This window comes from Uloborus diversus, chromosome 8 (assembly GCF_026930045.1).
Source record: "Uloborus diversus isolate 005 chromosome 8, Udiv.v.3.1, whole genome shotgun sequence".
NCBI lineage: Eukaryota > Metazoa > Arthropoda > Arachnida > Araneae > Uloboridae > Uloborus > Uloborus diversus.
Genome location: NC_072738.1, coordinates 89,357,772 through 89,380,902, shown reverse-complemented (window position 1 = coordinate 89,380,902; position 23,131 = coordinate 89,357,772). Strand labels below are relative to the sequence as shown.

Genomic DNA, 23,131 nt, shown 5'->3' with positions numbered 1-23,131 from the left:
CCCGATTGTTTTGATAAAAGAGTTGGGAATCACAAATAGAACAGAATTTAAAATAGGATGCATTAACTTCCGAGCTAATAAATACATAGAAAAACCTTTGATTTGCAAAAAATGCAAAAAAATAGGTCACCCAGCAAAATATTGCAAGGGAGAAGTTAGATGCTCCGATTGTGGAATGACACACGAAAATTGTGGAAAAATAACAGCTTGCTTTAGATGCAATGGTAGTCACAGTGCAGAGGATAAAAGTTGTCCTGTTCTAAAGAATTATACAAACAATAAAGACAGGAAAGAACAAGAAAAAAATAAAACATATGCAAAAGTAGCTAGTGAAAATAAAGTTGAAAATGAAAACAAAGACTTAATCATTAAGCAGTTAAAAAAAGAATTAGGAGAGAAAGATGAAGAAATAAAAATGCTGAAGCAGGAAATAGACAAAATTAAAATTGAATTACAAATATTGAGGTACAATAACACCTACAACGACAAAGCTGAAAATAGTAATTTTAATACAGTAGAAGTTCAGCTGATTAAGCAATATAGAGAGATGAGGAAGGAAAATCCAAAAATCAATTTAATCCCAAGTGCAGAGAATCTTCTTCCTGAAGCTGAACTGTTGGGAGGTCTACCAATTGATGGAGACCCGATGGAAAGTGACCAAGAGGAATACAACTCTCTTTAGGGGGTTGTTCTTTTTCTTTTTTCATGTTCAGGGACTGTTTTCTTTTGTCATGGAATTGCCGCAGCTTGGCTAAGAATCTTATTTACTTAAAAAATTTAATTTCATGGTTATCTCCTTTCGTTATTTGTCTCCAGGAGACCTGGTGCACAAAGAATAAAATCCCCACTATAAGTGGCTATCATAATTTTAGTTATGAAAGACCACCTCCCTGCAAAGGGGGTGGACTTTGTATATATGTCAAAACAGACATTCCTGTCACTGAAGAAGTAATAGACATTACCAATTCCAATTTTGAAATTAATAGTGTGACTATTTTTTACAATAGCAAGTATTATCAAATTATTAACTGTTACAGACCACCAGGTAAATTCACTGAAGAGGACTTAAACGTTTTAAAAAAGATCCAAAAGGGAAATAATCAAATTTTTACTGGTGATTTTAACGCTAGAAATAAAATAACAGGAGACAAAAAAACATACAATAGCTCAATTAAATTCTATGACTGGATCCAAGAAAAAAATATCTGCATAATCAATAAAAATATTCCAACCCATATCAACAAACAAAAAGATGAGGGAATATTAGACCTAACAATAGTCAGTTCTGAGCTAATTACAGAAATGGATTGGCATAGAAGCGATGAAAACGGCGAAAGTGATCACTACCCCACTATAATCAGGATTGCTGAAACAAAAACACACACTAAAATTAAAAGGTATGTAAATTGGGACAAATTCAAAGATAATATGGATAAAATCATTCCTAATATAAATTTCAAGATTCTTAATTGCAATACATTTAATCAAGTGACAGAAATTATTACATCAAATATAGATAACGTAACAAAAATAGTGAAATATAGAAACAACAAATCAAACAACAACTGGTGGAACTTAGAATGCTCAAAAAAGAAAAAACAGAAGAACCAAGCAAAAAACAAAGCCTACAGAACTCAAATGATAACTGATTGGATAGATTACAAAAGAAAACTTGCTCTTTTTAGGAAAAGTATAATAGAAGCAAAAAGAAAATATTGGGAAAACATAAATTATAACATTAAACAACCTAAAGACATATATAGATCGGTAAATAAATTAAAAAATATCATAAACAAATCAGCAAGTCCCAACCAAGTACTTATCAAGGAGGGAATTAAGTATTTTGAAGATAACGAACAGGCAGAAATGTTTGTGGAATACTTTAGCAAGAAAGACAAAACAGATGAAGAGAAACACATACTGGAAATTAATAATATAGGAAGTCTTCAATCTTTTACGATGAAAGAACTTTTGGCCGAGATCAATAGTTTAAAGAATACGGCAGCAGGATCAGATGGAATAACAAACAGCATTATAAGAATGTTACCAGAAAAACCAAGGAGCTATGCTTAAGACTTTTTAATTATAGCATACATACGGGTAATATGCCAAGTAACTGGAAGATTTCAATGATTATTCCAATTTGCAAACCAGGAAAAAACCCACAGAATTTGGAGAGTTATCGACCAGTTGCACTAACACAATGTTTGTGTAAACTTATGGAAAAATTGATACTTAAAAGACTCACATGGTGGGAGGAGAAGAACCAGATTTTCCCAGAATTTTTACATGGCTTCAGAAAAGGGAAAAGTGCAGAAAACTGCATAGTACAAATTATTAATACACTAAAAAGGCTAAGAAAAGAAAAAAACTTTATCTTCCTCATCTCATTAGATTTGAAGGGTGCTTATGATAACATAAAATCAGATATACTGTTAAGAAAATTAAACAATTTAAAAATGGATCATAAATATATTAAATGGATAAAAGAATGGTTGACTAATAGAAAAATAGTGATTAGATGGAGAAACAAGATGTCTAAAGAAAGAAGTATTGAGTATGGACTGCCTCAAGGTTCCATATTATCACCATTCCTTTTCAATTGTTTCATGTCAGATCTGGTAGGTAATGATGAAAGAAACAAACTATTTGTATACGCAGATGACATTTCATGTATTATATTCGACAAAAGTAGAGATGCAGCCATTAGGGCTATCAAGAATTTTATAGAAAAAATAGAAGAATGGTCGGACGACAACAAAATGATATTTTCGGCTGAAAAGAGTAGCATACAAAATATGACAGCGACTAGAAACAAATTCACTGAAAATATAAAGATAAACGGAAGGGACATTCCATGGAATTCTCAGAACAAACTTCTTGGAGTATACATTGACTATAATTTGTCCTGGAACAAACACACACAAGTTATTGAAAGGAAAATCAACAAGACTGCAAATGTCATTAAATTTTTGGGAAGTAGGACAGGTTTCTGTAATGATAACTTACTCAAAATAATCAAGCAAGTTATACTCCCACAAATTGACTATGGCAACCTGAGTAGAATCAAAGATACAAAATATAATAAGAATAAAATGGATGTCATCACAAACAAAGTCATAAGGAATGCTCTGAAATTAAACAATTTTGCCCCAAATGAAGTTATAAGACATTTTACAAATATTGACACATATGAAAGAAGACTAAATTGGAAAGCCACTAAGTGGGTCTTAAAGAAAATGTATCAAGATAATTCTTCAGAAAATATTAACTTGATTAATTCAATGGAACTGGATGAAAACATAGTAGATTTTTGTAACAACTTTATGACAAATTATAATACAAAAATATGGAAGGATACAAATTATGAAGAATACCCACCATGGCAATGCAGAAAACTGAAAATCATTACAGATGAAAGAAAATTTCAACAGACACAAATAAAAGAAGAAATTAAGCAAGACTTCCTAAAGTTTCTTACAGAAAATAAAGACAAAGAAATATGGGCTACTGATGGCTCCAAAAATGAAACATATGTAGGCTTTGGACTGTTAAACCAAGACAAATCTATTAAGAGAAAAATCAGAATCCCTAACTTCTGTTCCATTTTTACAGCGGAGCTTTCGGCTCTATATTATGCTGCTAAATATCTTATAAAAGCTGATATGCCAACAATTATTCTCACTGATAGTCTTAGTGCAATCAACGCCATCAGAAGTGAAAACAAAAATCAAGACCCACTTGTGAAAATTACCAGATATTATTTGGAGAAGTTATCCAGCAAAAATTATATTTATTTAGTATGGTCCCCCAGTCATTCAAATATTGAATTAAATGAGGATGCTGATGCTCTTGCAAAGGAAGCAGCAAGTGGCTCAAACATTCCAAGCTTAAATATCACTACATGGAAAGACTGTAATAATTATCTGTTGAAAATGAAACATGAGGAGCAAATGAAAAATTGGGAAAAATCCAAATACTTTGAAAAATTTAAATTTAGAAAAATTCCCTCAAACAAAGGAAGTTACAAAGTCCAAAATAGAAGGATTGAAATTTTCCTGAATAGACTAATCTGTGACTGTTATATTACAAAAAGCAAACTTTTCAAAATGAAAAATACGAACTCCCCAAACTGTGATTTGTGTGACTCTCCTGAAACAATTGATCATATACTACATCATTGTACAAAAACAAAATCAAATAGAAAACGTTTAATAGAGCTTATTCAGAAATACAAAAATCCTCTTCGTATCAAATTTCTTGAGCAAGATATTTTGTTTACTCCTGGGGTCGCTCAGGCTTTGTTTTCTTTCTTTGGTTGAGACTGTTTCGATGTTGCATGCTTTCCCCGTTTGCTTTTTTTTTTCATTTGCTTTGGGGTTTCTTTCTCTTGTTGCATGCTTTTCTGCTATAATCTATAACTTTTACCAAATAGTCTTCTATTTTTGGTTGAGAAAGTATCTTATCGTGATATTCTACTTTTATAGGAACAAGATAGACAAAGTTGGAAGAACTCTTCAATAGTGACTTTTATTCAAGGAAGTGAGGCAAGGCGAAAAGAATTCGCAGCCCTCCATAAATTTTTGGAGTCCCAGGACTCGAGATCAAATCAAATCAAAAAAAATATGGGCCATGGAGTCTTGCACAACATTGCGGGACTGATAATTCTGTCATGATTACCTGCAAAGAATCACTTAACAGGCAATTGATTGTTCATTTACGACGGTCACAAGACAAAAAGTATCTGCTGTAGTGTTCACGATTTTGGACTGTGTAAGTGATCTCTCAAGTAAATATATTCTTTTTAAAGTTTGAAAAATCATTAATGTTGCCTATATGTTTGTTTTGGTTATTGAACTCTTTTTGGCATATCATATTACTAACAACTTAACATGAATTGTAAATGAAAGAGATTAAATATATTGCTTATAAAAAGTGTTAGAAAGCAAGATGAATTGTTTTTTTTTTAATTGTAAAAATGATACAATATGGCCATATTGCACTTTTTAAAAAAGCTACTTACCTACAGACAATTCTAACCCCTAACTCGCAATAGCTGTCATATTGTAGGGGGAAGTGGGGTACGTTGGGCCGTTGGACACGATGGCCGGGTCTCAATTATTTTAACAGTATTAATATTTTTTATTTTATTTTATGACAAACAAATTGCCCCAACAATAATTGGTCCACTTTACAAGGTTTCATTAAAAAATTAATATAGCATAAAAGTTTATCAATTCAACACTTACAAAAAAAATCTGTGGTGTTGAGAAGTGGTTAGTGAAACTTGTTGTAGAGAATCGAACTGCTCATTAAATTCATGAAATACACCGCCAGCTCAGTCAATTCCAGCCGAGGACTGTAGTTTCGTGCTTATTAACAATCATCAGCCCGACATAGGAGTGACTAAGCTGGAGGTGGAAAACCTCTTAAGGAAGCCACGAGAGCCAAACAAACAGTCCTTGGCTGGAATTGACTGAGTTGGCTTTGTATTTCATGTATTTCTGCCTTAGCCCTGGCTATAGGGTAATAACTTACTGAATATGTTCATTATTTTTTTTTTTTTTTACAAGCTAAAATGTGATAAGGGTCTCTAGAAAATGTAACTTTTGAACGCAAATATTTTTCAATTTTGAAACCTTTTGTTTTCTTTTTTTCATCCTTACATGAAAGTGTTACCTACTAGAAGTAACCATAAACAATGGCCCAGCTAAGTTCAAATTATTTTACTCATAAATTAAAAAAATTAAACAATGTCTTGTTCATGGAAATACAAAAAAAAAAAAAGAAAAAAACTTTTAATATTTAAAAATCAAGGTCAATTTAATATCAAAGTAGTAATTTTGTTAATTGTGCAAACAATCAGCTATTTTAATGATTAGTGGGAATATAATATTAAGTTCTCTTAATTAAAGTATTTCTTAATTACTAGTTTCAAATGAATGTTAAAAAATTGTATTTAGTAAATTTGAGGATATTTACTGGCAATTTATAATTTTAGTAGAGTGCCTATTATTGATGTATTTCCCCTCCATCATTTATTTTCACCTCAGAAATAATTCATAAGAGGTCTGTCACGGAGGTGAGGAATTTTCCATTAATATAGGCCTAATAGATGCATTTTTCAGGGATTTTTTTTTCTTCGTTGCTACAATCTGCACATATTAAGCATATGAAAACATGTTCATTTCTTTTCTTACATTTATTTAAAACATCTTTGAAGTTTAAGTTCATGGAGGTGAGAAGTCAGAATAACACCACTAAGTTTTTAAAGCAAAATCTGTCTTGTGTTTTCACAAAAATCTCACAACTTCAACTGTGGCTGAATATAAATAAGGGGGCTCCCTTGTATCATGGAAAATAAAATTTGATGTCATTACTGCCACGTGTTAATGAGAAATGGCACGTTGTGTTTAGGTAATGGAGATGAGACTTTATTGTGTGACATGACCCCTTGTCCTACTTAAACGAACTAAAACACAATATTAAAAAATTAAATATACTTAAACGATTAGTATTTGAGATATTTATGAAAAGAATAATAAATAAATAAGCATATATACTTTTAATTAAACAAGTTATTAAGCAATATAAACTCGGTGTGTGACATGCCACGGAGGTGAGAATTCACATGTTGTGAACTAAAAATATACTAAAATAAAAATTATTATTAAAAAATTGTTGGTAGGTTTAAATAGATATATTTTTTACGAAATTAAAAATCATTGTTAAATGAACTGTTCCTTAAAGTAAACTGTAAAAGCCGTGTGACAGAAAAGTTATACTTTTTGAAAAATGACCCATAAATAAAAACGCGGGCCAACATGTCCCACTTCCCTTTAACCTATGTAAATCAACATTCAAACTAAACATTTTATTTTTATGTGGTGACCGGAGCAGAATAGTCCCAATATAGTCCATGTGTGTCGTAAGAGGGGACTAAAATGGACACCCAATCTAAAGTGTGAGGTGCTGTGCTGATGAATGGATGGCATCTGGGTTGTATGTCTTAAACGTCCCCTCGAGGAACAGGGCAAAACCTCTTTGTATTTAGCCTTACTCTTGTACAGGGCGGTTGTGCGGGTGTTGACCTTTTACCACCTCACAGTTCCCAGACCCCGTGGACTGGCTTAAAGGAGAAAACCAGCAACCTTGCTGCTGGAGGAGGTGAGGCTGCGGGTCTGCAACCCACCAACCAAGAGGGGTGAGGGTGCAGGTCTGCAACCCACTGACTCTGCAGTAGGAGGGCAGGGAGTACTCAATTTTGCACAAAAATGTAACAGGTACGGGCGGGAGAGGGGGAGGCTGGTACAGGAGGCGAAAACCACTGAGCCAGCCTTTCCCGAGGAGGTAGGAGAAACCAAACTTCTTTGGTCGGAGGTTTCAACTCCTTCCCTTGCACAAACTACTGCATCTTTAAGAGTAAGGACAGGTCAACCACGGTCCTATGCTCAAGCAGGGAGTATGTTTATGATGGCTGTTGTGTGTGTGGGAGAAACCTCCTCTTCGGAGAAGTTATCTCACAATGACATTGAACGTATTCAGCTGGTCATCCTAAGAAGGACGGTTCTGATTCTTTCGGGGGACCACATGCCGAAAATGCAAAAGACTTCTTAACAAAAATAGTATTACGAAGGCTTTTAGTCTTCTTATTGGTCATTTCACCTTAAAGCAGAACCTTGTGTTAAATGGGTGTCAGTAAGGATCCAACTCAAGGGCACCCATATAGGGGGGCTCGAGCCCCCTCCCCCCTTGGAAATTAGAACTTCCTTACTTTTAGTACTTTTTTCTTTGCAAAAATATAAAAATATTTCTTCTCCAGCCATTAATGAATAAATAATTAGAAATGTCAAATTTTAATGACTCTAATCTGTCCTAAAATCTGCTTCCATGGGGGAAAGTATCTTGCTAAACCATGGTTAAAATTTCTGAGCCCCCCCCCCCCACAATTTTGCATATCGGCGCCCATGATCCATCTCTTTCTGAGGTTGCCTCTTTCTTGAGGAAATTGTTACTCATATCATGTGTGATTGTGAAGGGTTTTTTGCCTATAGTTTTGAACACCTTAGTCGTCATTTACTTGAACCATAGGAGATTCATAACATTCCTATTAGATATTTTCAGTAAGTTACCAAGGTGGTAACTTACTGAAAATACCATGCCTTGCCTTCAATCTTCGAGTTGAACTGAACCATAGTTTCGGTCACTCGTCTGATCTGTGCTAATTTTATATCAGTTACCAGTTTGTTTGGCTATCTTGGCTCAGTTCAGAGATTTTCCACCTCCAGCTCTGTAACTAACTATTCCAGGCTGATGAGTGCTAATAAGAACGAAACTGCAGTCCTCCAATGGAATGACTGAGCTGGCGGTGTATTTTATGTATTTCTATTAGGTGTTCGTTGAATTTTGCTTCAGCTACTGGTCTGTTTTAAGTTTGGGGACTAGTACAATAGACCTTTGGTCGCAGTGCTTGTTTCGGTTGAACCTCCCTTTCATTTCATTTCATTTCTACTAAATCATCAAAACTTTTTTTTTTTTTGTAGTACTGAAAATTTTGGACTGTCTGATTACTTGTATTTTTTTAATAATTAAGAGGATACCTAATGGAATAGCTCATTTACCCTTTAATTCAGCGATTCCCAACCCATGGGCGAGAGCAGCTTCTTACTGGGCCGTGAACACTGGTTGAGAATCTGAACCAAAATAAATCTTGGGGTCTTAATTTCTGTTTTTTTGTGAAAATTTACTTATTAGATGTACTGTCACTCAAGAGCTCTCCCTGACTCATAGCCAATAAGGAACTTTAGGATAAAGACTCTTCATATTTCTTGGGAACTTTCCCCAGTAGTTGAAGATGAAATTTAATAAAACCGAAACTCCATTAAAGAAAATTGCCAAAGAAAGTAGTGTAAGCTTCAAGTTAAAAATGCTCTTTCTCTGTTGAACTAGCATGACTAATCAGTGAATTGAGACACTTGAGGGGCTTTTCGATGACCTATCTATTTGAAAGAGACTTTTCATTTCAATTTTTTTTTTTTAATATATAGAAATGCATTAATGTTGCGAGTTATTTGAGACTAAAACTATCTAGTTTCAATTCAAATATCAACTCCCTTGTAGACAGGGTTGGCAAGTTTCTGCTAAGGTGGTTAAAACCACTGGTAGAAACCGGTTAAAACCGGCATGGCAAAAACTACTTTCTGCCACATTTGTGGCGGAAACTGGCAAAAACTCACAAAATGACAAAAAATTAACTATTGATATACAATAGGAAATGCATGGAGAAAATAATTAGTTGTTAACCAAAGCACACAATTTAATTACAATATTATCTCAATTCAAAATCAAATGTTACATTGTTTGAACCCCGCAGTTGCTCCTTAGAAAAGGTGGTTCCTAAAATCTAACCAGTTTTTGAACTCAATATGCACAAATGAGAAACTTCAGAATATTCTTCAAACAGAAGAGCTAGCAGGCAATGCATCAAGGAACAAGCAATGTTCGTGAAACTTTAATCTGTTGCATATTTTTTTTAACTGGTCCTCCATGCAGTAGTAAATGTAATGATAAAAATTTAACTGGAAAAATAAGTTTCGAGAAATGGGGCCAATTTGTTTTGCAAAGCTGTGATAATAAGTACAAAATCTAGCTTAGTATTGGCAAAGTAAAATTCTGGCACTTTCTTCTTGAAGCACATGATAATTTCAACCACAAGCAATTTAGAGCGAGCAAATTACAATCAGGAATGCCTGTTTAATTCTCTATGTCACTCCTCTTTCCCAAGCCCCAATATGATTTTCGTCCTTTGTTTGATTAATCCAAATATTACGAGCATCTGCAATCGAAAAGCTCTCTTTCTAAACTAAATCAAGAGCATTAGCATAGGATTTTATTTTTTCAAATGATGAAATGAAGTTTAATTTTTTATTTTATTTAAACAAATATCATTTTGTAATTACTGGAGTTATTAAAGACTCTTAAGTTTTTGCCAGTTTCTGCCGGTTTTTACGGGTTATAACCAGTTTCTGCCACTGGCAGGGCAAAAAACTAGTTTCTGCGGGCAGAAAGACAACCCTGCTTGTAGAGGAAAAACAACGTCAAAAATATTCCATGGGTCTTTAACTTCGATTTTCTTACTGCTATGCTACCTAAGTGAATGCAATATAAAGTTATTTTCTTCCTTAAATATTGTTTTGAAAATTATTCTCGTACAGTGTATCTATACCAATGGTGCAGCATGAGAGGGGAAGGGGATTAACATCTCATTTCAGACCGAATATGGTATATTATTTACACTTGACAGGGGGGGGGAACTGGCGGGCCACACAACCAATAAGGTTGGCAACCGCTGCTTTAATTTGATCGCACTTCAGTAACTTTTCAAGTTCAATCCTCTCTAATTGAAACAATTCATTTCCTGGATTAATGACTACTGTAGCTATTTCATACTTCAGCTTAATTTTACTTTATGAAGAGTGCATTTAATAAAATTAATTTCCAGAATTTTATATATTCAAACTCAGTTACAGCCACCCATCGGTGCAAGATCTTCCGTCTCAGGACGGATTTCCGTCTTGGACAAAATTTCCGAGACGGATGTCGGACGGAAACAAATTCAATGACTTTCTTTCAGTATTTATTTAAAAAAGAAAAATTGAGTGTTTGAAAAATATGCTTTAATATATTACAGTTACCGTTCCATAACCACGAATATACATCGACATTCTCTTGATTTTCTGCCATGGGCTTGTTTTGTTTGCAACGTGCTGTTGTAGGAGTGGCTTTTAGACTGGCGCCGTTTGACTTTTTTTTTGGTTGCTCTGTTATTTCCAAAACTCACTGCATTGCAAACCGCGGAGTTGCTCACTATTCTCCCTGATTTATCGTCTCTATTTGAAAATTTAGCCTTTTCTCTTCCTATTTTCGACTAAGACTTGAAGAATCACTAAATTCCAATGGCTTTCAATCTAACACTCGCTAGAATGGAAATATGGGGGTGGGGGAGGGGAGAAAGAGAAAGGAAACGAGAAAAATAATGGCAGCACGAATTTGTGAAAAAACGCTGCTCTTGCAAAGAGGGTGGTCTTGCAAAGAGGGTAAGTCCGCAAATTAACCCGCAATACTGAGGTTCTAAAACGTTTGTATCTTGGACAATCTACGAGGGGGGGGGGGGGGGCTACTCAAGGGCTCCATAATAAAATATAGAAAAACTGAATTGAAAGTCATTTTTAAAGCTAGGAGTGGTTTGGGATTTTTGCTCTGCTAACTCTTAAAAATTTAAAAGTCGAAAGATGTTTAGGCTGTCTTTAATGATGTAAAAGTGGGGAGTGGGAGATTTTAAAAAAAAATCGTAAACTGGAGTCTTAAAAACAAGTTTAGGCAATCTTTGGTGAATTGGTGAGAGGTGGTTTTGTTGTTCTAACCTGAAAATGTTTTGTAGCTGATGTATTAAAAACTATTTGAGGCTATACTTAAATTTCTTTAGAGAAAGGGAATTTGGGACCTTCTCCCAAAAAGTGTTTGTAATTGAAGTCTTAAAACTTTTAGGCTGTCTTTGGCAATGTCAAGAGGAGGGGAGGGGGCTCTCTTCAGGCGAAATTACGAAACTGGAGTCGTAAAAGCGAACCTTTAGATCATCTTGGGGTTCGGGGTCCCCCTTCCCGAAAAAAAATTCAAAGCTGAAGCATTCAGAACTCAGCTTTAGGTAATCTTTGAGGGACTTAAGAAGAGGGAATTCAAAGACTTTCAACAAAATTTAGAACTTTAATTCTTAAAACTTTGGTGATGAAAAGGGGGAACTGCAAATTTAATGAACTTAGGGGAAGGGGAGCGGGGGGGGGGGGGCTCTCGGCTCTCTCCCCCAAAAATTTCTCCATGCTGAAGCATTGAAATGCTATTTTGGCTATTTTTGAGTGAATTAAGAGTTATACAGAATTCGGGGGGTCTTTCTCGGAACATTTTCGAAATTGAAGTCTTTGGGTTGTCTTTGGCGATGTGGGGAGGGGAATTGCTCTTTCAATAGAAAAATAAATCTTAACTCAAACTTACACTGCCTTTAATAAACACAAAAAGAGGGGGGCGGGTATTCCGCCGCCCAGCCCGAAATATTTCCGTTTCTGAGATTTTAAGAGCTCTGTTTTGGGCTATCTTTGGATGACTTAAGGGGGGAAGGAGTAGGAAGCTTCTTTCAAAAAGTTTCCGATATTAAAGTATTAAAACTTTTAGGCGGTCATAAGTCATGTTTATAGGTAAGGGGGTACTGTTCCTAGAAAAAATTCAGAAACTGAAGCCTTAAAACTGAAATTTATGATACTTGTGGTGAATTCAGAAAAAGGGGTTCGGGAGTTCTCTTCCGAAAATTTTTCGATGCTAAAATATTTAATACGCCACTTTAGGCTATATTTGAGTGCCTTAAGAGGGATGTGATTCGAGGGCCCTCCCTGGGGTGAGGAGTCATTTCCCCTATTGCTTTTTTTTTAATTAATGAATATTGGAAAGTGTACCTCGTTTAAAAAATATCTACTTCACTGAAGTGGTTTTTTTATGGCTAATTTCACCACCTGCTATCTTATAAAAGAATTATTTTTCAAATGAAGACTGTGTGGGGAAATGGTGCCAGTTTTTTATAATTAGTCGCCCATACCCTTCCCCCATCTTTCCTTCTTTTCTGGTTTGTTGACGCTGGTTTGTAGACTTTCCGATCATAACTGGTTTATGTTGCAGAATTGAAAATCTTAGGTCCCAAACGATTTTATTGCTGCAATAAAAATGTTTACAATCGGCAAAACATTAATGGCGGGGAGCTCTGAACGCTTTTACCCCTAACATTTTCCAACATCGTCTAAAATTGCGTTTTTGGAACTTTAATTTCGAAATATTGCCGAAGGAGAGTTCTTGAACCCCATTCCTTCGATAATGCATTCAAAAAGCACATAAACGCTATGAAAGATGGAGTACAGTTTCGTTTTTAATGCTTTAATTTCGAGGAGAGTCCAGAGCGCCCCCTCTTCTCTTTCTCTAATATTTTTGAAGGTTGCCCAATATTGTGATTTTGAGACTATCAGTTTGAAAAAATTGATGTAAGAGAATCAATCCCTGAACCCTTCCTTTCCCTGAACTTTACCAAAATGGCCTCCCATTGGGCGATTCCACGGAAAGTGGTCCGTTTTAGCAAAAAAAAAATTTTTCGAAGATTCAATTTTTCTGCAGTTATATATTATTCATTAATATGTATTTTGTTAGAAAAATTACGAAAATCGGATTAAAAAAAATTTATATGCTAAAAATCAAAGGAAATTATGAGTATAGTATTCATGGTTTAGAAAAGTCAAATTGCAGTTCGGTTTTCATCTCCCTCTCTACAACATTCTGTGAAAAATTAAACTAATACAAGTGCTATTCTAACTTTTGTTAACCTTCCTTTATAATTTAATTAAAGTTTTGAATAAAAAATAAAATATTTAAGATGGATAAATGACATAAAATACATATGTGTAAAAAATATCACACACGTTACAAATAAAAGGTATTTTTAATCATCTAAGTAGTTAAAATTTGACACAATTGATGATAGTTTATATTATAAGTTAGCTAGTCATAAGAAACTTGTAACAGAAATTTTAAGCATAAATCCTAATTTGTTAGCTCTCCCCAGGTCCAAATCTACATGTCACACACGTTACGTAACAAGAGTGACTTTTTTTGCATGATGCATAAAAAATTTTTTTAACTGCAAAATAATTGCTTTAAAAAAAATTCCATTATTTTCCTACAGATGGCAGTAGCAACAAATTCTTCAAATTTTAATTCTTTTATTTTGGCACTATATCTTAGTCAAATTTTATTTCTGAGCAGTTAGTACAGTTGGCTCTCTGTTTAACGACGCTCTATTTAACGACTTTCTCTATTTAACGACGGCTTTTCACGGTCCCAGATGATCCATTAAATGTTAAAAGCATTCTATTTAAGGACGCTTTCTACTTAAGGACGATTTTTTGTGGTCCCTTGAAAGTCGTTAAACAGAGAACCAACTGTATCAGCAACTTCAGTAGAAGTAAAAGCAAGTGGGAAGAAAAATTTGTTTGTAGCCAAATTCTACTTCTGAGTAATTAGCATCAACAACTTTAGTTGATGTAAAAGCAAGTGTGAAGAAAAATTTCTTTTTGCCATTTTCATTTTATTGCTTTAGTAATTCTAAAAGAATAGAAAAACAGACATCTGAGAAAAAAGGAAAAAGTACTGCTGAAAGAATGAAACAGTACAGAGAGAGAAAAGTTAAAAGATAAGGATTATCAAAAGAATGAAAATGTAAGAATAGAAAAGATAAGAAAAAATAGTATTTTGCATATGACAGCTATTGAAAAGAAAGAAGTATCAAGTTTCAGCAGCTGCAAGGCAATTTAAATACCAACAGAATAAGAAACAGCAATTAGCAAAAAACATTGAAATTCCAAGCTTAGAATCAGCTAGTACTAGTAGCTCAACTGAAACCACTTGTGTGTACAGAACTCCTCAAAGTTTGGGAAAAGCTGTAAGAAGGACACTACTTAGTCTTCCAAAATCTCCTAGGAAAAAAGTTGCTGTAATTACTGGATTGGCCAAAAAATTGGTGTGTCACTTGGAGAAAAAATGAGCACTCAGTTAAATCAAAAGCGTGGACTCTCGGATACAGTGGTTGAACTAGCTAAGAATTTTTATTTCAGAAGTGATATTGTTTATACTGCTCCTGGATTAAAAGATAATATGGTGACATGAACTGGGGGAAAAAAACAATGCTTACGCAAACATTATTTAACCATGTTTCTACGTGAAACCTATGCTCTTTTTAAATTTGAATACCCAGACGAAGAAATTTCCTTTTCCAAATTTGCCAGTTTGCGTCCAGAAAATGTTTTACTTTTAAAAAGTACACCATGTGATCAGTGCTTATGCAAAATCCATGAAAATTTTAGATTGAAATTGAAAGGTCTTTCAATTGCATACGATAATACTTGGTGGGAACAACAACTTTGTAATAGTAATGATTTGAATTCCGAAAGTTGGAAAGGTTTATGTAATAGTTGTAAGGATGGTAAAAAATTTTGCCTTCCGTGCAATCCAGAAGAAGCTGTTACATGGAAAGAGTGGGTTACAGAGACTACAGGCCGCTTAGTTATAAAAATTAATGAAGGGTGCGTAGCAGAACTCCACAATCATATCGCAGAAAGTTTCTGCCAAATATTAGAACATACTCTCATTAAAAGAATTCAAGCAAAGGCGTTCAAGGAGGATAAAAAAAATTGCAGAATCCTCCAAGTTGATTTTGCCATGGCATTTTCGAGTGACTACCAAAATGAAATCCAGTCTGCTCTATGGCACAGACAGACTGTACAATTATTTACAGCAGCAGTTTTTGATAATGGATCGTGCAAATCTTATTTAGTGTGCTCAGACACCACAGACAAGGGCAAGGACACAATTTTTGTCTTCATTACTACCTTATGCGATTTCATTTTCAAAGATATACCTGTGGATACTAAACCAAATAATATTATAGCGATGGCCCTTCCTCAGAGTTTAAAAACAGATTTATGGTTAAATTACTATATGTCCTTTCTGTAAAGTACAATTTAGATTTTCAATGGAAGTACTTTGCCACTTCTCATGGAAAAGGGGTCGTGGATGGAATTGGAGGAAGAGCAAAATCTCTTGTTAGGCAAAAGTGCATGAGTATATGTGAAAAATCCATCGTGCAGTCTTCAAAAGATTTTGCTGCTCTTGCAAGTGAATTCATGCCAAAAACCAAAGTTTTTCACATAAGCAGTGATGAAATAAGCAAACAAATTTCAGTCAAAAAGCCATGGTGTGTTGTGCCAAAAATTGATGGTATACAAAGAATGCATGTGATAGAAGTGAAACACATAGAAAATGGAATTAATTTATGGTACGTGCAAGAAAAGAAACAGCTAGATATTGTTATTAAAAATTATTGCCAGTCGTCTGATTTGACGACTTTGACATTTAACATAGTACCTGGAAATTGGTGTGCTGTGCGATATGATGACAACATATTTCCATGGGAAATCTTATCTATTACAAAAGATGACATAGAAATCAGTGCAATGGTAAAATCGGGAAAATACTGGAAATGGCCAACTCATCCTGACGTTCTAAAATCTTATTTAACGAAGTTGTAAAGAAAATCGGTCCACCAGAAGTAGCAGGGTCTCGTAGGCAGTTCACATTTCAGGACATTCTTGGTGATAAAAACTAGAAGCATTGTATATAGCTGGACACAGACATTTTTATAATTCTTAATTTCATAATTTTTTTTCAAATGTACCCATTTTGTTAGTGATTGTTTAAGTTTCACAGTAAGTGTACATATTCATCACAGTATTTATGCAAATGTAATTAAATAAATTAATGTTAACATGTTAAAAAAATGTGTGAGAGAAAGCACTGCTTGAAAATATTTCACACAATTACAGTAGTTTAATATAACAAAGTGAAATACAATAAGTGTAACCTGAAATTTCAGAGCTAGTCACACACGTTACATAGATCTCACACAAGTTACAACTACTGTTTTGCATTTTCCCCCCAAAATTAAATGAATTTAAGGATTTATAAAAATATTAGAGGACCCGACAGACGTTGTTCTGTTCAAACTTTGTAAATTGAAAAGTTAAAAAACTTCAATAAACTATCAAGTGTATGAACCGTTTTGTTGAAAAAAAATAAGTAAAAAGAAAAGGTTTTAAGCTGCTTGGTGTCAGAATGCGTTCATTTATTACAAATTGATTTATCTAATGCCCAATGGGCAGTTGTTTTATTAATTATTTTTTCTCCCGTACTTGATGGTTTGTTCCTTCATCCATACTCAAAGGATAAGAAGTGTTCTCATATAATAAGTGTAAAAAACTACCCATCCAGAATAAACGGAAAATCCCGCTGCAACATCCCCCATATGAAAAAGAATAAAACAATCGAAAGGATATCGTCTAAAAAAATGATAAAGGTAAAAACATTTCTCTGCATAAGCAAAAATCACTCCCCCCCCCCCCTCCGATGTAAAATAAACACATTCTTCAATTAAAGTGACGAAACACTCTTTAAAAACGAAAAACAATTCTTTGCAATTCGAAATATTTCGCCAAATAAACAAAAAAATACAATAAATTTCATTAACAGTAGCTTTAAAATGTAAACAAATGATCACGCAGCTCTATTGTTTATAGCCAAAGCCGCCAAGCTACCACGTTACTGTAATCCAGCGGATCAGTGAGCGAAGCTAACGCTGACCGATTAGCGCTCCGATCTTTTGAACGAAAACTTTTAAAACTTCAAATACTTCTGTGTACAGAACTACCCTGTTGTAACTTATCTGGACGAAAATAAAATTTGTTTCGTCTTTAAATTCCATCATCTTTTCCTTTAAGGATTATCAAACTAATCAGTTTAATATTAAAGTATTCTTGACATTGGTGGTCGGTCACATGGTTCAACTACAACGAACGTTTTGCGTGAACACACACACACTCTCTCTCTCTCTCTCTCTCTCCCTCTCTCTCTCTCTCGCGCGCGATGGATAGAACGTTTCCGATTCTATCCATCGCGCTTCGAAACCATGCTTGCCACAACTTAATTACACACAAAAAATTTGATCATGATTGCGAAAAACATAATTTGAATTCAAGATGTCAAAACTCTTTTTCTTTTTGAATCTATAGTACATTCACGAAATGACATGAGTTCAAAAATAAGGTTTAAAAAACATCTCACTATTTTGCACGCCTAGTACAACACTGCTACGTCTGCAAAAACTACTTTTCGAGAAAAATCAATTTAAATGTAATGCGCCTTAGCTTACATTCTTATAGTAACACACTGACACATCTCAAAAATGAGGTAAAACAATTTTTTTTTCGTTTGTGGCTGTCTTGCGTTTTAATAGAACTAATAAAAATGCACCAGGACATGTATGTTGAAAGTCAAAATTGACAATTTTTGACTTGTGGTGGTGTTGTATTTGGTGAGCAATTTATTTATTGAAGTTAAGAAGTTTTCTCATTTAATACACGGGTGCCAACCTAGGGGGAGTGTTTTGAGTGATATTTTTCACTTTTTTGGGAGGTCTTTGCGACATTCAGGGAGGTGGGCACCCCTGTTTAATGCAGTATCAAATTGGTCTTTAAATTTTAATTGACTTAGTGAAAACAAAAGCATGGAGTTGCGTAGTATTAAAAGAGTGGATTTAAAATGAAATCTAGCCAGTTTTACCGGTGATTCTAAAAATTTAGTAGCATTGCAAAAAATGTAGAGGGTTCATAATTAGTATCTGTAGTTATTTGAAATTTAATTTAAAAAATAAAATATTGTATGTGCATGGGAATGGGCAGGAAAAAATGGTTGGGGGGGGGGGTGACATCACAAATTGCCGTCCCAGGTGTCACATATGCTAGGTACGCCACTGCATTATGTAATCAGATTTTTATAATATATTTATATTCCAATGTTTTTTTTATGTTCAGTATCTCGCATATAACACCGCTTTTAATAAGGCAATCTGTCAGATAATTTAATTTCCCTGCTAACTTAAGTAGTTAAGTTTAAAATGCCCTTAATGTATAATATACATATTTAATTCAAGCTTTGAAATGATTATTTTTTTAATTTGTTAGCAAAACTTTAACTTTATATATATATTTTTTTATTTTTCATTGTCTTTGGCAGGGTTGTTTAGTTTAAACCAAGTGGGTTTTTTTTAACCGTGTGTTTCTTTTTAAAATGTTTTCATTGTTTACCCCAAATTTTTTCGTAAATTTTACATATTATTGCAAAGAGCAAAGTCTAATTAATCCAAAGTATCTAGCATAGTTTTATATATAAATTACAGATTTAATAAAATTGGAAACTTTTATTTTTTAAGATTATGCAAGTTTGCTAAATAGTTTTTATTTTATTTTATTTTTTCTTTTTTTAAACTTATGCAACTTCCCTATTGTGTACATAAACACACCAGACATACCAGCTAAGTTTTTCTAAAATTAAATGTAAAAAAAGTCGCTCTTTTTTACATTTCAATTAGGGGGTGGTGGGGTACGTTGGATCGGTTTCAATTATTTTAATACTTTTAACTCATTTTATTTTATTTTATGACCAACAAATAGCACCTGTGGTCCTACAAATCCTATAATAAAATCACATGGTACAGCTATATTGAACAAATTTTATTCCAGAAAGTGTTATTTCAGTAGTAGTATATTCAGTAGTCTTGAGTAATTTTCAGAAAACTAACTTTATTTTTTGTTATGGTTTTCATCAAGATTAGGGGGGGTGGGATTCAGCTCCTTTTTTCAAGTAAGTTCTTTTAGTTCATAATATAATTGGCATTTTTTTCATTTTTTGTCAAAAAGAAAAAAATTATGACAGCATGTTTTCAGACCAAGAACGTGGGGTAGGTTGGTCCGCTCTTTGTGGGGCACGTTGGACCTGACCAACCTACCCCACCCAAAATTTAAAAACTTTTATTCTCTTAAGTCTCAATAATTATAACAATATTCTAAGTGTTTGTATATTATACATTCATTTAATGTTACACATGTTTCAAAATAATAATAATAATAAGTTGAGGCAGCAAAAACAAAAATATATTTTATAATTATTTAACTAAAATTATACTAAATTAATTTTACCAAAAGATTTATTTCATATCTGCATTTTTTTATTATTTATATTTTTAAATATACTTCTGAATTTTTGCTGACAATTGTTTTCTAAGAGTAAAATATGAAATAGAGTAAAATATGCTATAAGAAAGTTCTGTATTAAATAAAAAAAAAAAATTCTAAACAAGCATTCTACATAGAAACAAAATAAAACAAATAATTGATTACAAGTATACTGTTACTTAAGGTTATTTAATTTTGATTTTAGAAAACAATGCTAACTTAAAGCTATCAATTTTATTGTAGTTTTTCTTTGAAATACATATGGTTTTAGTATAACAGGATTCTTTTCTTTTTGGAGTTGTTTCATGCAATGCAATGAAGAAAAAAAGAGCTTTTTCCCCCTAACAAATATTGATGTAACTTCGCATAAAAGTAACATATGACTTATCCTCCTAAAGCTCTGGAAGTAGCACTTTTATATTCCCAGATATCATTTAACACATCTTTAGTTACTTCAATCTGCATTAACTGTCTCAAGAACATTCAATAACTGATTTTTTTTTTAAATAATTGTGTACTAATTATGAATGCTTGTTGCTGTTTTTAATTAAAGATGATTTATCAATTAAAATCAATTTAATATGTTATTTGTATATTGATCTTTAAACTTTATATTTTTCACTCTACATACAAAAGAGAATAAGGTAGTTACAATGTTTGATAGTATTTATCACTAAATTTAATGATATAAAAAATGATAAGTAAAAAAGCGGACCAACGTGCCCCACCTCCCCTTATAATTATTTTTCAGACTTTTGCATTTCAAACTAGTCAAAAAATGCATATTTCAACCAAAACTTCATTTACTGCCTAATTTGCTTGATTAATTAAGATTTATTGAGATAGATTATGTACCATTGAAGTGATGCATTGCGTATATAAATCTTAACACTAGAATATTTAAATGACAAGAGAAAAAAAAACTAAAGAAGTCCAAGAACACTTAGCGTAGGCATAAAATTGCGCTTATACCTGCACAAGAAATAATGTCTACAATGGAAAACATATAATGATTTTCTCAAAACCTACTTCTCCTGTTTCTAAAATTGTTGTCATTGATACATTAGGTAACTACATTACATGTTTTGTAACTTTTTTTTAAATCTTTAAACAAAATATTCGTTGATCTTTTGATTTTTAAGTTATGTAATGTACATCAGACTTATGATTTATTTGTAGATACAGCACAATACTTTCCGTGTTAAAGAATGCATGATTTTAATTTTACTTTTACTCTTTTATTTACAGTAAATAACTATGGTTATGAGGGAATTAATTTGCGATAATTAGTACTTGGTTATTTGTACTTAAATTGAAACTGTAGGTAAAAATCTTACCGTTTGCGGATTCTTCTTGGTCGCTTGCATCTTTTATTACTTAGAGAGTTATTGAAATTGACTAAAGAAAATGCACAATACTATCTAAACGAAAAACTCACTATATTAACAAAATATTGACAACTTAGAATAACAAATTTACAAATCGGACTCCATAAAAGATCATTCTTCCGTGTTCCATAAATTCTATTTATTTTATTTCGCGCTGACGTTGATCGTCTGCTACGATCAACGCCCACTGTTGCTAGGATATCCACCAGTCACATGGTTTGGTTTATGAGCAACAAAAGGGTTGCCATAGCTCGGTCTACTCTTATTATTATACTCAATTCAGCGAGAGCTGATAGAGGAAGTAAACAAAGAGGGTTACTACTTTCATGACTTACTCGCCCGATTGGCAATGCTGTTCGCATTGAAAGCGCGGACATTTCGCTTATCTGATTGGCGCTGTTTTCAATCATCCCAGCGCCAAGCAGACAGCGGTAACGCCAATTGTCACGTTGCTTTGTTTACGTCCACTATCAGCTCTCGCTAAATGGACTATAGTCTATGGATAATATTTCCGATCATTTCCATACAATTAAAATCACGAGAAATACGCAGACGACAATCTATTACGATTTATCTTTCTTATTGTTGCATTAATAAAGCTATTTTTATTCGCAAAAAAAAAAAAAAAAAAAAAAAAAATCAACACCTCTTGGAGCGATTGGCGTCAAAATTGAACCAAAGCCTGTTTACATATGGATTCACATATATTCCAAATTTCAACCAGAACGTAGCATTACTTCTTGAGATAGGGCACTCACAATGGAAAAAAAGAACGGGCGATTGCGCTACCCCCTTTTTAGCTGTTGACACCAAAATAAAATCAGCTCTTATACCCACTAAGGACTACTTGCCGATAAATTTTTCTTTCATTCTGTTCATTATTTCTTGAGATACAGCAGTCACAATTGACGACAAAAAACGTTCTATAGCTCAACCCTCGTTTGAGTTATTGACACCAAAATTGAATCAGCACCTGTTCCTGTTAATGGCAACATATGGACCAAATTTTGTTTGATTCCGCCAATTACTTCCTGAGGAATAGCAAGCACGCGTAACTCAAAAAACGTCCCATTGCTCCACCCCCCTTGGAGGAATTCGCGCCAAAAACCAATGGGCACAAGTTCACATAGGGGCACATATGTGTACCAAATTTCGTTCGATTTCATGCGGTAGTTTTTGCTATAGAGCGGCCACAAAAAAACTGGTCACACACAGACGTGACACACACACACACACATACATACACACACACAGACAGACAGACATTTTCCAAAAATAGTCGAAATGAACTCAGCACACCTCAAAACGTTCGAATCCGTCAAAATTCGAAATTCGAAAATTTGCACGAATCCAATACTTTCTTCTATATATAAGATATAAAAGAAAGTAAAAATCCTGGACATTATGACAAAGAATGCAAGTTGAGAAATAGTTTTGAAAAATCAGTTATGTTTCCAAATTTATCTTAACCATTAAAAAATTTTACTTTAATTATTACTAATTATGTCACCTTCAAAACAGGGCCGTAGCCAGGGGAGGGCATCAGGGGGGCATTGCCCTATCTTTTGTGGCTTGATGCCTTACCTTTAAACTAAGATGATAAAAAATTATATAGTCACCAAAAGTTTTGCAGTCAAGAAAAAGGAATGCTGTTAAAATTTCTTGGGACAATTAAAAATGCTTTTTCGTATCTTCTACGATTCTTCCCCTCGTCTGGTCATTAGTGCCTAGGGAATGAGTCTTCTCAGCCTACACAGGATAGCTTCTCTTTCACCGGAAACTATTGCTATTGTATAAAAAGAGCACTGAAACCACCGAAAACCCCTAGGTAATAAATAATTCTCTTCCCTTGCTTGACCTATCTTTTAAACAAAAGAATCGATCTGGGACAGTCTCTGACCCTAAAGTCAATAAATATAACCTATAATTAAGGCTTCAATTTCTAGAAATTTCCACCGAGACCCTAACATCAGCAAAGAAAGCCTAAAACGGCGTTTTTAAACTACAAAGTTTAAAAAAAATTTCCGGGGG

General features: G+C 33.6%; 1 protein-coding gene across 1 annotated transcript in view; it reads left to right on the top strand.

The window, feature by feature from the left end:
* The first annotated feature begins 4,631 nt into the window (after positions 1-4,631).
* LOC129227395 (uncharacterized) overlaps positions 4,632-23,131 on the top strand; it is a 32,307-nt gene continuing 13,807 nt past the window's right edge. Inside the window, exon 1 of the mRNA XM_054861946.1 lies at positions 4,632-4,773. The gene's annotated coding sequence lies outside the window, so the exon portion shown is untranslated. The remainder of the gene's footprint in view (positions 4,774-23,131) is intronic.